The sequence below is a fragment of the Apodemus sylvaticus genome, chromosome 6, assembly GCF_947179515.1.
Source record: "Apodemus sylvaticus chromosome 6, mApoSyl1.1, whole genome shotgun sequence".
Lineage (NCBI taxonomy): Eukaryota > Metazoa > Chordata > Mammalia > Rodentia > Muridae > Apodemus > Apodemus sylvaticus.
In genome coordinates, this window is record NC_067477.1 from 97601034 (window position 1) to 97617085 (window position 16052).

The 16052-nt window shown below is 42.0% G+C and overlaps 1 long non-coding RNA gene across 1 annotated transcript; it reads right to left on the reverse strand.

Moving 5' to 3' along the window:
* Nucleotides 1-11396: 11396 nt before the first annotated feature.
* Nucleotides 11397-15216, reverse strand: LOC127686707 (uncharacterized). Its single transcript, XR_007978229.1, has 3 exons — nucleotides 13752-15216; nucleotides 12707-12832; nucleotides 11397-11462 (listed from the first exon to the last, which is right to left on the reverse strand). It is a non-coding gene; the product is annotated as an uncharacterized LOC127686707 (long non-coding RNA).
* Nucleotides 15217-16052: the final 836 nt, after the last annotated feature.

The window sequence follows — 16052 nt, forward strand, 5'->3', positions numbered from 1 at the left end:
AATCTACCAGGTATTCATGAAAGACTTAATTGGAATAAGTTTCTCTTATCTCTTCCTCAGTAACTTGGGCTCACCAGCAGGAGGGTGTCCTTCAGCAAAATGGGCTGCTACAAAAATAAAATAAAATAAAATAAAATAAAATAAGAAAAGAAAAAAGAAAAAGAAAGAAATCCTTGAAATTGATCCAATTCTGAGTTCTGGTAGAAAGAGAGCTGAAGAGAAACTGTACTGGATACAAACAAGACACACACACACACACACACAGACACACACACACACACACAGACACACACACACACACACACACACACACACGCACACGCACACGCACACACACACACACACACACACACACACACACACACACACACACGCACGCATGCACGCACGCGCAGAGCATAAAAACTCTCATCTTGATAGAGGAGACTGTCTTCCTGCTACCCTTACTTCTTCATCTCGCCCTCTGGATAAACACAGATCCATCCCTTCTTTGTCTTTCAGGACACTACTTCAAATCTGTCTTTCTTAACTTTTCCTTCTCTCAGTTCATTTCCTTGTCTTTACAAAACAACTCATTTTCCCAAACTTTAATATAAACCACAAAGAACAGATAACTCTCAGCCACCTTCAATTCTGTTTTCATCCTTGATTCTTGCCCCCTTCCCTGTTTGTTTCTAAAACTTGGTCTTAGGTAACTCAGCCTGCCCTCGAACTTACATTATAGGCAAAGATAATCTTGAACTCCTGGTTCCTTTTTCTTCTGACCCTCCGGGGTTAGGATTACAGACATGCACCACAGCACTCAGCTTTATGCTGTACTGGGAATGGAACTCTTGGTACTGTGCATGCTAGGTGATCACGTTACCAACTGACCTCAGCCTAATTCCAGAAATAAAGTCATGAGTATCCAAAAGTAGGAAAGACAGAGCTGAGAGTGCTGGCTGAGCAATGGAAGTTTGCCATGTAGAGCAGGCAAGTTCAAAAATGTGGCCTCCTCCTGTTACATAGCAGCCAAAAACTTGGTGTGGGACACCGCCTTCTTTCTGTTCCATACACAGGTAAGATACGATAAACCTTTCCTTCATTAGATTGTTCCTGCTACCTAAGATGCAAAGGACCTTAACCATGAGAAATGCTAGGGGCTCCCATGGAAGATAGGGGTATTATTCTGCATATACAGGTGGCTTTCTGTCTTCTCTAGGAGTTATTTGGTAAAGACTCAAAAGCAAACCCAGCTGCAGACATAGACATGGGCAGTATGAGCTGCCTGATGAAGAGGCACGTGTTCTCAAGGAGAAAGAAAGACTGCCCAGAAACCTCAAATGTAGTCAGGAGGAAACTACAGAGAGACTTGCATCACCTGCTTGAGTGGCAGCTTGGGAGGAATGTTATTGTTGTGCTCCATTTCTAAGATATGAAGGAAGAGAAAGAAGAAAAGAACAGAGACAGATACAGGCAAGAGGAAGGAGGAAGGAGGGGGGATAGAGTGTTCTATCCACTGACAAGGGAGCAGTCCCCAGCTGCAGGAGCACCACCTCTGCTCTAAAACCACATAGTTCCTCTCCTGACCTTCTTCTCTGTATGATGCAGAGTGCTTCATTAGAGCTTAATTACAGCCAAGCTCAGGGTTAAACTGACTCTAACAGAAAGAAAATGTTGCTAAGCACAGACATGGATGTTGCTTGTGTATCTATGCATGCTCCCAGCAAGTCAAGCACAGCAGCAGAAACTGACAGGTAGAGTTCCTCCATCAAAGCTGCCAGCATACAATGAAGAGGATGCTGTGTAACAAACCCTACTAGAGTGAGCATACTGGTTAGAGTGCATTGGACAGTGCTAGATGGAGAGAGGGCTCAGTTGATAAAGGGCTTGTCAGACAGCTGGAAGAGCATGAGTCTGACCTCAGCACCCACATAAAAGGTTAGGCACAGAATGTTGTGTCTGTATTCCCAGAACTGTGGTAACAGAGACAGGTAGATCCCTAAAGCTTGCTGGGAACTGACCAAGTAAGCTCCAGGAAAAAGAAAGAGAACCTGTTTTAAAATATATCAATAAAATGGAAAGTGACAAAGGAAAGGTAACTGGTATCTGTGTACTTCTGGCTTTCATAAGTGCATATACACACATGCACACACACACACACACACACACAGAGAGAGAGAGAGAGAGAGAGAGAGAGAGAGACAGAGAGAGAGAGAGAGAGAGAGAGACAGAGAGAGAGAGAGAGAGAGAGACAGAGAGAGAGAGAGAGAGACAGAGAGAGAGAGAGAGAGAGAGAGAGAGAGAGAGAGACAGAAAACAGAAAGAGACACACATACGCACAGGCACACACATGCATATACATGTATACACATTCACACAAAGGCATACACAAAGAGATATAAAGAAATCAAGGCTATTCAAAAGAACATAAGCAGCCTTTAATAGAAAGATGAAAGATGCTGGACTGAACAAAAAAAACTAGAAGATAGTCTATTAGTCAATATATTTATTCATCAATATATTTAAGAGCAGCATATGGGATATCTGGTTGACCATGACAGTATGTAGGAATCAAAGAAGAAAAGGGATTTTTAAGAATAGGAATCAATAGCTTGAAAGATCCAACCATGGATTGTGACAACAGGCAAGAATGCAATCAATTTAATATTAAAATGGAATTAAATAAATAATATATGATCCCAATCAGCCTATAATTTTTACCAAATCCAGGAAATCCTACTGTTACAATGAATTGACATAAAATAGCATCAGTCATAGCATCAGTTGATGGGATGAGTGGGGATTCCTTGAGCAACAAAATGTCCTATATTTCTTAGCAATACTTCTACAGATTGCTACCCTAATTAATTAATTCATGATCTATTCTGTGGAGTCCCTTGTGATCTAAATTAATGAGATTTTCCTGCAGTGTGTCAGAGTAACTGTTTCCTGCTTCTCCCTCATTTCTCAGTTTCCCAGAGCCAAAAGAGCTTCCATCCAGAAAACAAAAATATTTATCCTTTTGATAAAATGTTTGATAAATACATTCTAATAGAAAAACTAGAAATAAATCATAGAATCAGTATGTATGCCATTGGTTGGTTGGAATGTCTTTACTAAGTCTGTCTTCACCCCTTCTATGGCAGCTTCTCAGACTACTAATCATTCCTGCCAGAGTTCCATGGAAGTGTACACACAATCTTCCCCAGACCAGTGAGGAGGCCCTTCATGAAGTGAAGTGAAGGAGGTACCTTTATCAGTGCTCATGGTTCTTGATGGGTTTGTAAAAATTCCAGTGTCTGCATCTCTCCTGCCTGTTCTGTAGCCTCACAACCTAAGCTTCCTTTTGGGGTGATGGCTCCAGAACCTTCTCTTTTTTGATATTTTTTTATTGAATATAATCTTCATTAACATTTCAAATGCTAAAACCTTTCCTGGCTCCCCCCTTCACAAAGACCCTAACCCCTCTTCCTACCGCTTGCCTCCAAGTATATGCCCCTCATCCGACCCATTCCTACCTCCTCCCCTCCCCCCATTTCCCTTTGATGGGGCATTCCCTTGGTTGGAGCCCTCACCAGACCAAAAACCACTCCTCCCACTGATGCCCAACAAGGCATTTCTTTGTCACATTTTAGCTGGAACCTTGTGTACCCCTTGGTTGATAGTTTAGTCCCTGGGAGTCCTGGGGCATCTGGGTGGCTTCACACCCAGATGTTATTCTTCCCATGGGGCTGTAAACCCATTCAGCTCCTCAGGACCACCTTCCAACTCCTTCATTGAAGACCCCACGCACAGTCCAATGGTTGGCTGCTACCATCTGCCTCTGTATGTGTAAGGCTCTGACAGAGTCCCTCCAGAGACAACCATGACATGCTCCTTTTGGTATGCACTTCTTGTCGACCATAATATGTCCCGACCTGCAGGACAGTCAACAGGGTTCCTTAAGCCACCTAGAGGAAAGGTGATGGGGCAACAAGACAATAGAGAGAGGCCGAACAGCAAGTCTAATCCAGATCAAGCTGTCAAACTTTAATTTTTACACAAGTCAATATAAAGGGAAGCTTACAAGGTTTGGGAGGGGTAAAGGGGGAACAATCTCGGGGGGCTGACATCATTTCTAAGAAAGAGTTTCTCATAATTTCTGGGTAAGGCTAGTTATTGCTGCTGGAATTTTGGCATGATAAAGAGGGGTCATGAGGAGGTGAAGTGGAAAGGGGTTGTTATAGTAACCTATCCACAGATGAACTTCAAAAGGAGGGGGGTTTGAGATTTACATAGGAATAGTTCCTGGCATGGAGATCTAAGTGAGAATGACTCCTGGTATCGAGGTCTCCTGGCATTGAGAGCCACGTGGGGAGTGGCTCTCCTGGTATGGAGAGTTCTTGACATTGAGTCCTAAGTGAGGATGGTTCCTGGCAATAATAGTGTCTGGGTTTGGTGACTGTTTATAGGATGGATCCCCAGGTAGGGCAGTCTCTGGATGGCCTTTCCTTCAGTTTCTGCTCCACACTTTGACTCCTTTATTGCTCCTGTGAGTATTTTGTTCCCTTTCTCAGAGGAACCAAAGCATCCTCACTTAAGTCCTCCTTTTTCCTTTCCTGTGGTCTGTGAATTGTAACTTGTTTATTTTGAGCTTTTGGGCTAGCATCCACTTATCAGTGAGTGCATACCTAGTGTGTTCTTTTGTGATTGGGTTACCTCCCCCAGGATGACACTTTCTAGTTCCATCCATTTGCCTAAGAATTTCATGAATTCATTGTTTTTAATAGCTGAATAGTACTCAATTGTGTATATATACCACAATTTCTGTATCCATTCCTCTGTTGAAGGATATCTGGGTTTTTTTCAGCTTCTGGCTATTATACATAAGGCAGCTATGAACATAGTGGAGCATGTGTCCTTACTGCATGTTGGAACATCTTCTGGATATATGCCAAGGAGTGGTATAGCTGGGTCCTTGGGTATGTCTAATTTTCTAAGGAACTGCCAAACTGATTTTCAGAGTAGTTTTATGAGCTTGAAATCCTACCAACAATGGAGCAGTGTTCCTCTTTCCCCACATCCTCTCCAGCATCTGCTGTCCCCTGAGTTTTCATCATAGCCATTCTGACCAGTGTAAAGTAGAATCTCAGTGTTGTTTTGATTTGCATTTCCCAGATAACTAAGGATGTTGAACATTTGTTTAGGTGCTTCTCAGCCATTAGTCTTTCCTCAGTTGAGAATTCCCTGTTTAGCTCTGTACCCTATTTTTTAATAGTGTTATTTGACTCTCTGGAGTCTAACTTCTTGAGTTCCTTGTATACATTGGATATTAGCCCTCTGTCAGATGTAGCATTGGTAAAGATCTTTTCCCAATTAGTTGGTTGCCATTTTGTCCTATTGACAGTGTCTTTTGCCTTACAGAAGCTCTGCAGTTTTATGAGGTCCCATTTGTGGATTCTTGCTCTTAAAGCATAAGCCATTGGTGTTCTATTCCGGAAGTTTTCCCCTGTGCCCATGTGTTCAAGATTCTTCCTCCCTTTCTCCTCTATAAGTTTCAGTGTGTCTGGTTTTATGTGTAGGTCCTTGATCCACTTGGACTTGAACTTTATACAAGGACATAAGAATGGTTCGATTTGCATTTTTCTACATGCTGACCTCCAGTTGATCCAGCACCATTTGTTAAAAATGTTGTCTTTTTTCCATGCTCTAGAACATTCTCCACTGACCTACTGCTCTGTGGACTCCACTTTCTTTCCTCCCTACTCTGATCCTTCCCCAGTCAGAACCCCTATACACACATGTACACACACATATGTACACACACACACACACACACATGTTCTCTCTCTCTCCCTCTCCTTCTCCCTCTCCCTCCCTCTCTCTCTCTGTCTGTCTGTCTGTCTCTCTGTCTCTCTGTCTTTCTCTCTCTCTCCTAAGTGCTCCAAGAGCTGTCCACCTGCTTGTTTTGCCTGATCCATACAACACATCATTCCAGTAACACTTTCCATTAGTGAAACTCTACCATATAGAGAAAGAAGGGAAAGAGAGAAAACTGGGGAGAATGGGAAACCCTCAGAATACTGTAGTAAGTGACCACTAACTCAGTGATCTAAACAAAAGCACATATTTTCCCATAGTCCCAGAAGAAGATCTAATCCCCAGCTCGTCTGGCCTTTTGTGGCTCCTGGTTTCATAACTTCAATCTTTGCTAGTGCCTTCACAGGGCAGTTTCTTTCTGAAATACTTGCCTTTAAATTCATGGCTGCCATGTTCATCTCCTGAAATCCATGGCTTCATATCTAGAAAACTCTTCTCACATCTAGAACAGGCTCTAGAGTCAGGATTCTGAGGCATCTTCATGGTAAGTACCATTCAACTCACCACAGGTGTTCAAGTTTGCTTTCTAGTGCCGTGCTAAAGCATTCTAGTCAACAGCAGTGTAGAAAAGAAAGAGTTTATTTGACTTATACTTCCAGGTCTTAGTCCATCACTGAAGGAATCAATAGCATGACTCAAGCAGGAACTATGAAGGAATACTGCCTAATGGTGTGCTCATGGAATCACATTTATTTACCTCTCTCACAACATGACAAGCATCCAAGGGGAACTGATCAGTGTGCTTGGCCGTGCTTCTATATTTGGGTTAGAACTGACATTATAGAGGAATTATTTTTCCTAAAGATAGGAGCAACTCAAGTGTCCATTAAAAGAATACATGATGGGGGTGTGGTGTATTCACACCATTCAAGCAAAATCTGACACCTATTGCAACATGGATGAATCTTGAGACTGCATTGAGTAAAGTGAGCTAAGTTCAGAGAGGTTAACACTGTGTGATTGTACTTATATAAGGTGTCCAATGGTCAAATTCACATATACCAAACAGAATTGTAGTTGCCAAGGGAGGTGCTTAACAAACATAGTTTTAGCTTTCTAAATTGAGAGGCACTTGTACCAGCAACATAGATGCTGACACTGCTGACTGTTTTAAAAATGGAAACAGATGGGTAAGAATAGGTCAATTTGCATTTTTCTACATGCTGATCTCCAGTTGATCCAGATAGTCAAAAGCTATATGTATCACACTGCTCCTAAAATTTAAAAAATAAATAAATAAATAAAAAGATTAAAGATTTGAAAGAAGAACAAAAGAATAAAGTCAAACTTTGGGTGCTAGAAATAAAATAACTGCCTTAAAATTGACCAGAAACACACTTCCTGTCTTAAACCTTGTGTTAGAACCTGGAGACGTTCAGAACAGAGCCTTACTGTGTATCCCCAGAACCTGCCTCCTTAGGATATGGAATATCACAAATCATCTAGGCATACTGCCCAGAAAAGAGGTACTGGAAAATTAGTAATGTCACATTTTCAAATAGATGAGGCTAAGGAAGTTCAGACATGGTAGGAGAGTGAATTCAAGTGAAGGACAAAGCTCCAACAAGCTCTACCTTGGATCTGTGGACTGTAAACATCTTTTCCAATTTTGCCTCTCATAGCTGGGGTTGGTGCATGGCTTTAGTGTAGTATAAAAGCAATGGCCTTAGAATGCAGGGAAGAGAACCTCTAAACTTCAGAGAACCTGAATGGATGTGGGAATTGTGGCATACCAGCACTAGCATTGCCCACCAGGGTGTAACATGCACAGCAGGAAATGAGCAAGGGTCTCCAGCCTTTGCTGGGGCCACACTGACTTCTGGCTTTCCTGTGGTTTGGCAGGGGGCAGGAGCTAGGGATTTGGTGGGAAACGTGGTAAGTAAAGGCAAGAATCTGAGGGTGGAAAACTGCCCTTTGGGAATTAAATATTTACATTTGTTTTCTCCAAAATTATATTCTTGACTTTTCCACAAGTGCAGGAAAATTACAGGCTGACAGCACATACTGTGTACATGATGGATTCTGTCTGCCTGGAGGGAACAGAATGCAAACACGAAACTCTGACAGCGGCAGCAGCACACACACACCTACAAGGCAGTCAGAGCACACATTAACCTTTCCAAATTAATAGTTACTGTCAATAAACAAACATCTTAGACATGAGAAAAGACAATCCATTTTCTAACAGTTCCCAGAACAAACTTCAAGGATGGATACTAGAAATTTAAAGCTAGCCAATCCCCTTTTTATTTATTGTTTTAGATTTATTTTTTTAATTTTTATGTGTATGAGTGATTTTGCCTGCATGGATGAATGGATAGACTGTGAGCCTGTAGCCCACGGTGGTCAGAAGTAGATAGCATTAGATTTCCCGGGGCTGGAGTTACAGCCAGTCTGTGAGACACCATGTGCGTGTAGGCAACCGAACTCTGGTCCTCTTGAAGAACAGCACATGCTTTTAACTGCTGAGACATCTCTCCAGCCCCAATTCCCCCTTTTAAGATGTGAGAGAGGACAGTAGCTTACATCATTCATTAGTATTCCCCAGCAACCTAGTAAGGGCAGAAGTAGGGATCCTTGCTGATCTTCCTTCATTTTTGTCCCTTGATCCTTCTCTCCCATGAATGCTTCTTTAGCAGAGTCTGTTCTTACAGTTTCAGCTGGTTGCCAGGGCAACCAGAATTCCTCTGGCACCAACACTTCTTGTGCAAATTGGCTACACTGGGGCAGAAACCTTAAGACTACTGGAGTTCTTTGTTAAAAAAAAAAAATCACAGCTCAGAAGAACACAAATAGAGAGAGGAGGTAGGATCAGAACCAAAGGACTAGAGGTCATTGATAGTTTGTGTAACACAAAGAAAGCCAGTATGTCTCTCATCTGGAAGTTTTTAGACATCCCCATGCCTCCTTGCTTCTCTCTACTCTGGCCTTGGAGAATGTTCACTTGTGATGAGCTCCTGGCCCAGGTCATCTGCTGACTCATGCCCACTGGGTCAGGTAGGCACCTTCCTGCATCGTCATTCTCTTCCAACCCTGGAAGTCCCACACAGGGACACATCATCCTTTTCTATGTCTGTTCTTTTCCAGAGGTGGACCAGCTGCCCTATGAGGTCTTGCTCCCATGAGTTCCCAACGCTGTCTGGGGTTCTGACAGCTGTTCCTGCTCTTCAGTCTCTCTGTGTCTAGTGAGAAGAGCAGGAGGCCAGAAGGCACCTTGGACCTGACTCCATCATGCTTGTTCATAGAGCAAAAGATCAGGAGGCTTAGGTGCCTTCTTATTTGGCTGCATGAGTACATAGATGGAGCAGGAAATGGGTGCAGGGAGCCATATATCAGACTGTGAGAGCTGAAGGAAGTCAGGGAGTGAGAGTATTGAACTGTTGTTCGATCTCCAAGAGGAGCTAAGGGGCAAAATAGGTAAGATAGGGGCCTGTGGTGCTGAATAGAAAGACTGGGACCCTCACCGGCTCAGAGCCATGTCCTCCAACATGGCCTAGAAGAATCTTCCTGACAGAGGGTGGGAATCTTGGATGTGGCCAAGGTTCTTCACATTATTCACAAGAAATCAGACCTTCAAAGAATACCTACATACTCAGGAGACCCACTCAGCACTGAGCCAGGTGGTCTGCCCCAGGTCCTCCATTAGTAATTTGGCTTCTTTCTACAACCTTTTCTCATCAGGAGATGGGCAAGCAGCCAGCCAGCTCTGAGGCTTGAGACTGTACAGTCTTTCTGTCACCTTTTCTTCCTGATCCCGCCACCTCTCAGCAAGCTGTGTTTTAGTGTGTGTGAATTTACATTTAGATGGAGAACATGGTCCATTTGCTAAGGTCCATTTTGGTAAGTGACAAATTCCAGGATGGCAACACATTACTTACAACCAATTAGGAGGGAATTATCACCATGGAGTGCCCGATCTCATGCCCTGGGACAGAAGCCAACATGTAACATTAATGAGTCTTACAACACCAGCTTCAGCGGATGGTGAAGAGTTTTAAATGCAATTCTACAAAAACACTTAATGCAAAACCTGAATCATGATTAGCGGGTCAGGAAGAGGGGTCATTCCAGATACTCATGTATCTTTTCGAATACCCACCCGAGACAGCAGGAATCAACTCAGGAATCCTTGGAACATATATATGCAATGTGTATGTGTAATCTGTGTATGTGTGCAGATCTGAGGGAAAACCTTGGTTCCAGTTCTTGTCCACCACCTTAAGTGTTGCTTACCACTATGTATACCAGGCAAGTAGACACACCCATAGCCTGTACTCTTCTGTCTCCACTTCCCATTTTGTTATAGGTGTGTTGAGTAACCGCTGAGCTAATATGTATGACTTTACATACATCCTGGAGCTCTGAACTCAATTCCTCACAGCTGTATAGCAAGCCCCATTCCCATTGAGCCATTTCCTCTGCCTCAACCCTGGAATGTTGAAAATGCACTAACTTTGGTTCACTTTCTATTTGTGTTAGTACTAAGGCTTATGGCCATAAGAGTAGTAGTATTGTATGGGGTGCTACAGACAGCAAAGTGTACCCTGTGGTTTGTTAGAATTCAATGGCAAGGTCTAGAGCCTTTGCCAGCTCATAGAGAACTCAATGAGCAACAACTGTGTTTGAGGCACTGTCCCATGTTTTTGAAAGGAAATCAATCTCTTGCTGACATGATATTTAGCTTTGTGTATATGAAAAACATTTCCTCTTCTCCTTAGGTTTCTAGTGCAAAATATGGCTCTTAGCATAAACAGACCTCAAGAAAAGTAAAAAGAAAACTAGGACCAGACAGATGACTGCAGATAAGAGCTCAGGCTGCTCTTCCACAGGACCAGAGTTCAGTTCCCAAGACCCACACCAGGCAGCACACAACACAACTGCCTGCAGCTCCAATTCCAGGGGATCTAATGCTCTCTTCTGGCCCCTGCAAATACCCTTTACCCATGCGCACCCACACTCAGACAAGCACATGATTTTTAAGGCTCTTTAAAAAAACATATCTTTGAATATTTACCTAAATTTGTCTGCAATTTCATACAAGTACATAAGGCATTGTTTATGTTGATTCCTGTCCTCTCTCAGCTCCCTCCCACCCCTGTCATTCCCCATGTCCTCCCTATAAGTCACTGCTCCACATCCATGCCTTGTTTTGTTTTGTTTTGTGACCCTCTGTTTGCAAAAAAGGACCCTTTATATCACAAGTTTGAAAATATCCATTTTATCTTAACACTAAAAGAATATTCATGGTCATCACAAATAGAAATAAAGAGCTAATGTGATGGAGAGGTTGCCCAGTGGTTGAGAGTATTTGCTGCTCTTATACAGGACCCTGATTTAGTTCCTAGCACCAACTTGGTCACTAGTAACTGTCTCTAACTCCAGTTCCAGGGTATTTAGCACTGACTTCTCATCTCTGTGGACACCAGGTGGGCATCTGGTACACTTGCATGCAAGCCAAACACTCATCTGCATAAAGTGAATGAATCTTAAAAATTCCCAAAAAGCCAAAACTGCAAGCTAAAAGAGAAATGAGATTTTATTTTAAAATTATTTATCTTCAGATGGGTATAGCTCAGTAGCAAAGTGGGTGTCTGGCATTGAAGAAGCCTTGGGTTCACTTCCTAGAATCACAAGACAGAAACAAGCAATGTAAAACATAAGCTCTTAAATTGAGGACAATTTCCAAGTGAGTCATGTGCCTCACTTAATTACGTTTTTATTGTTGTAATAAGACATGTGACCAAGGCAACTTACGGAAAAAAGAATTTATCCAGGGCTTAGTTTTAGAAAGTTAAAGTCGGGCAGCAGACAGGCATGGAACTAGAGGAGTAGCTGAGAGTGATCCACAGGCACAAGACAGAGGGAGAGAGACATAGAGAGAGATAGACAGGGACAGAAAGACAGGGACAGACAGAGAGACAGAGAAAGGTAGAGAGAGAGAAAACTAGTGTGAATGGTGTGAGGTTTTTGATCCTTCAAAGTCCACCTGCAATGACATTCTCTGTCCAACAATGCCCTAGCTCTCAATCCTTCCCATACGTTTCCACTACCTGGGGACAAAGCATTGAAATATGTGCAGCTATGAGGGTCATCTCAGTCAAAGCACTGAGAATTTAAAAGCATGGAAATTAAAAACCTTTCAAGATTCATACCTTTTAGTACATAAAAGAAGACTGTTTTTCAGAAAACAAATAGCCAAACACTAAACTGGAAAATATAAATATAGCCATGGGACTGCGGAACACATACTTAAATATATAAGGAAATGCCTTGCACTTCTCAAAAGACAAGACTGGGCAGGATACAATGATCAGATTTGTGAAGAGACAGAAATAGACCCAGAAAAGACTCAGATACTTGGTCTCAATTTATATTAAACACAAATGCAAACAATGTAATAAAATTATTCATGTGTGTGACCCACATGCATTTAAATATGAGTGTACTCTACACTGTTGGCATAATTACACCAATGCACTTTTTTATGCCAATGCTGGTTATCCAATTTGAACAAATTAGAAATGAATAGAATACAATCTTAGACTCTGAAGAGTATTTGTTATGAATTTTTTCTATAGAAGCTCCTGGAGCTATCCAAATCCACCTGTACACAGAGGGGAAGCTGAGGAGCTGACAGCTCTAAGTGTGTCTCGGGGTCCTCTGAGGAGAGGTGACTAGAAGGAAGGGGGAGGTAAGTGAGCTCCTGGGTAACAACCCCATCCTACCTCAGCTCCCGGTGATTTCTGGGAGCTGAAAACATAAAGCTTGACCAACACCCAGGAGATGAGGGTCCTGAATATTGGTTTTCTGTGCAAGCCATGTCTCCTGTGAAGGAACAGAAAGCCAGCTTCAGACTGAAACTCACCTTAAGATATCAAGATGTGTGACTGCCTGACCACAGGTAGAACACGAGGTTCCCATCCATCACAACCGAAGCCACTCCTTGGAAATTTCCAAGCACTGAGCAGAATGCTAGGCAAGGCCTGGGGAGCTCCCAGAGAGGGTCAGAAAGTTTAAAACCTCAGCCTTGAGCTGGTGGCTGACCTACCTAGTCTTGAGTCCCTGTGTGTAGAATGGAAAGAATATCTGCACCATATTTCCAATGAAGGAAAGAGTTAGTAACAGTCTTATAACCTTAACTGGTAAATACAAGGCACAAAAACACTGCTTACTTAACTTCAGTTTCCATCCATAATCTACAGGTAAGAAAACAGTTATACAGACAAACCTGGGTTAAACCCAGTGAGTGGATCTCAAACTAAAAGGAAGATCTGAGAGAACAATTTATAGGTGAAGGAGAGAGGGTGGGAGACCTGACAGGGGTGGAAGGCCAGAGAAATCAGAATGTGTTTTATGTGCATGGAAATGTTAAAAGCAAATTTAAATAATTTAATTTAAAAAAATTTAAAGAGGGAAAATAACAGAAAAGAATGTCACAATAGTTTCTTCAAATTTTATTTGGATAGCTAATAATCCCCAAGGTCCTTAAACCTAGTTCTGACTCTCAGGAGTAAGCAAGATTTAAGAAGCATTGTAGATCAGTGGGGGTCCCGCCCTTCACCCACCCCACACCTCAGCACTCAAAGCTTGATCTGGCTCTGTTTTTCTTTTTTTTTTAAATTTTTTTTATTTACATTGCAAATGATTTCCCCTTTCCTGAGTCCCCACTCCCCGCAAGTCCCATAAGCCCTCTCCCGTCCCCCTATTCTTCCATCCACCCCTTCCCACTTCCCTGTTCTGGAATTCCCCTATACTCTTGCACTGAGTCTTTCCAGAACCAGGGGCCACTCTTCCATTCTTTTTGGACATCATTTAATTTGTGGATTATGTCCTGGGTATTCAAAGTTTCTAGGCTAATATCCACTTATTAGTGAGTGCATACCATGATTGATCTTTTGAGACTGGCTTACCTCACTTAGTATGATGTTCTCCAGCTCCATCCATTTGTCTAAGAATTTCATGAATTCATTGTTTCTAATGGCTGAATAGTACTCCATTGTGTAAATATACCACATTTTTTGTATCCATTCCTCCGTTGAAGGACATCTAGTTTCTTTCCAGCTTCTGGCTACTACAAATAGGGCTGCTATGAACATAGTGGAGCATGTGTCCTTATTGCATGCTGAAGAATCCTGTGGATATATGCCCAGTAGTGGTATAAAAGGGTCCTCAGGAAGTGACATGCCCAGTTTTCTGAGGAACCGCCAGACTGATTTCCAAAGTGGTTGCACCATGTTGCAATCCCACCAGCAGTGAAGCAATGTTCCTCATTCTCCACATCCTCGCCAACACCTGCTGTCTCCTGAGTTTTTGACCTTAGCCATTCTGACTGGTGTGAGGTGAAATCTCAGGGTTCTTTTGATTTGCATTTCCCTAATGATTAATGATGTTGAACATTTCTTAAGGTGTTTCTCAGCTCTCCGAAGTTCTTCATGTGAAAATTCTTTGTTTAGCTCCATACCCCACTTTTTAATGGGGTTATTTGGTTCTCTGGGTTCTACTTTTTTGAGTTCTTTGTATATATTAGATATTAGCCCTCTGTCGGGTTTAGGGTTGGTGAAGATCCTTTCCCAGTCTGTTGGTTGATGTTTTGTCCTTTTGACGGTGTCCTTTGCCTTACAGAAACTTTGTAGTTTTATGAGGTCCCATTTGTCAATTCTTGATCTTAGAGCATAAGCTATTGGTGTTTTATTCAGGAACTTTTCCCCTGTGCCCATGTCCTCCAGGGTCTTCCCCAGTTTCTTTTCGAACTCAGAAACCCGCCTGCCTCTGCTTCCCAGATTGCTGGGATTACAAGCATGTGCCACCACTGCCTGGCGCATTGAATTTGTAGATTGCCTTTGGCAAGATGGCCATTTTAACTATATTAATCCTGCCAATCCACGAGCATAGAAGGTTTTTCCATTTTCTGAGATCTTCTTCAATTTCCTTCTTCAGAGATCTGAAGTTCTTGTCATATAGGTCTTTCACTTGTTTGGTTAGAGTCACCCCAAGATACTTTATGCTGTTTTTAGCTATTGTGAAGGGGGTCATTTCCCTAATTTCTTTCTCAGTCTGCTTATCCTTTGAATATATAAAGGCTACTGATTTGCTTGCGTTGATTTTGTAGCCAGCCATTTTGCTGAAGTTGTTTATCAGCTGTAGGAGTTCTCTAGTAGAGTTTTTAGGGTCACTTAAGTATACGATCATATCATCTGCAAACAGTGATAGTTTGACTTCTTCCTTTCCAATTTGTATCCCTTTGACTTCCTTCTGTTGTCTAATTGCTCTAGCTAGAACTTCAAGTACTATATTGAAAAGATATGGAGAGAGGGGGCAGCCTTGTCTAGTCCCTGATTTTAGTGAGATTGCTTCATGTTTCTCTCAATTTAGTTTGATGTTGGCTACTGGTTTGCTGTATATTGCTTTTACTATGTTTAGATATGGGCCTTGAATTCCTGTCCTTTCCAAGACTTTTAGCATGAAAGGATGCTGAATTTTGTAAAATGCTTTTTCAACATCTAATGAAATGATTATGTGTTTTTTTCCTTTGAGTTTGTTTATGTAGTGGATAGCATTTATGGATTTCCTTATATTGAACCATCCCTGCATACCTGGGATGAAACCTACTTGATCATGGTGGATGATCGTTTTGATGTGTTCTTGGATTCGGTGGGCAAGAATTTTATTTAGTATTTTTGCATCGATATTCATAAGGGAAATTGGCCTGAAATTCTCTTTCTTAGTTGGATCTTTGTGTGGTTTTGGTATCAGCGTAATAGTGGCTTTGAAGAAGGAGTTGGGTAGTGTTCCTTCTGTTTCTATTTGGTGGAAAAGTTTGAAGAGTATTGGTGTTAAGTCTTCTTTGAAGGTCTGATAGAATTCTGCACTGAAACCATCTGGTCCTGTGCTTTTTTTGGTTGGAAGCCTATCTATGACCCCTTCTATTTCTTTAGGGGTTGTGGGTCTGTTTAGATGGTCTATTTGATCCTGGTTTAATTTTGGGAATTGGTATCTAAGAAAATGTCCATTTCCTCCAGATTCTCCAGTTGTGTTGAGTACAGGTTTTTGTAGTAGGATCTGATGATTTTTTGAATTTCCTCGGTTTCCGTTGTAATATCTCCGTTTCATTTCTAATTTTGTTAATTTGGATACTTTCTCGGTGCCTTTTGGTTAGTCTGGCTAACGGTTTATCTATCTCGTTGATTTTTTCAAAGAACCAGCTTTTGGTC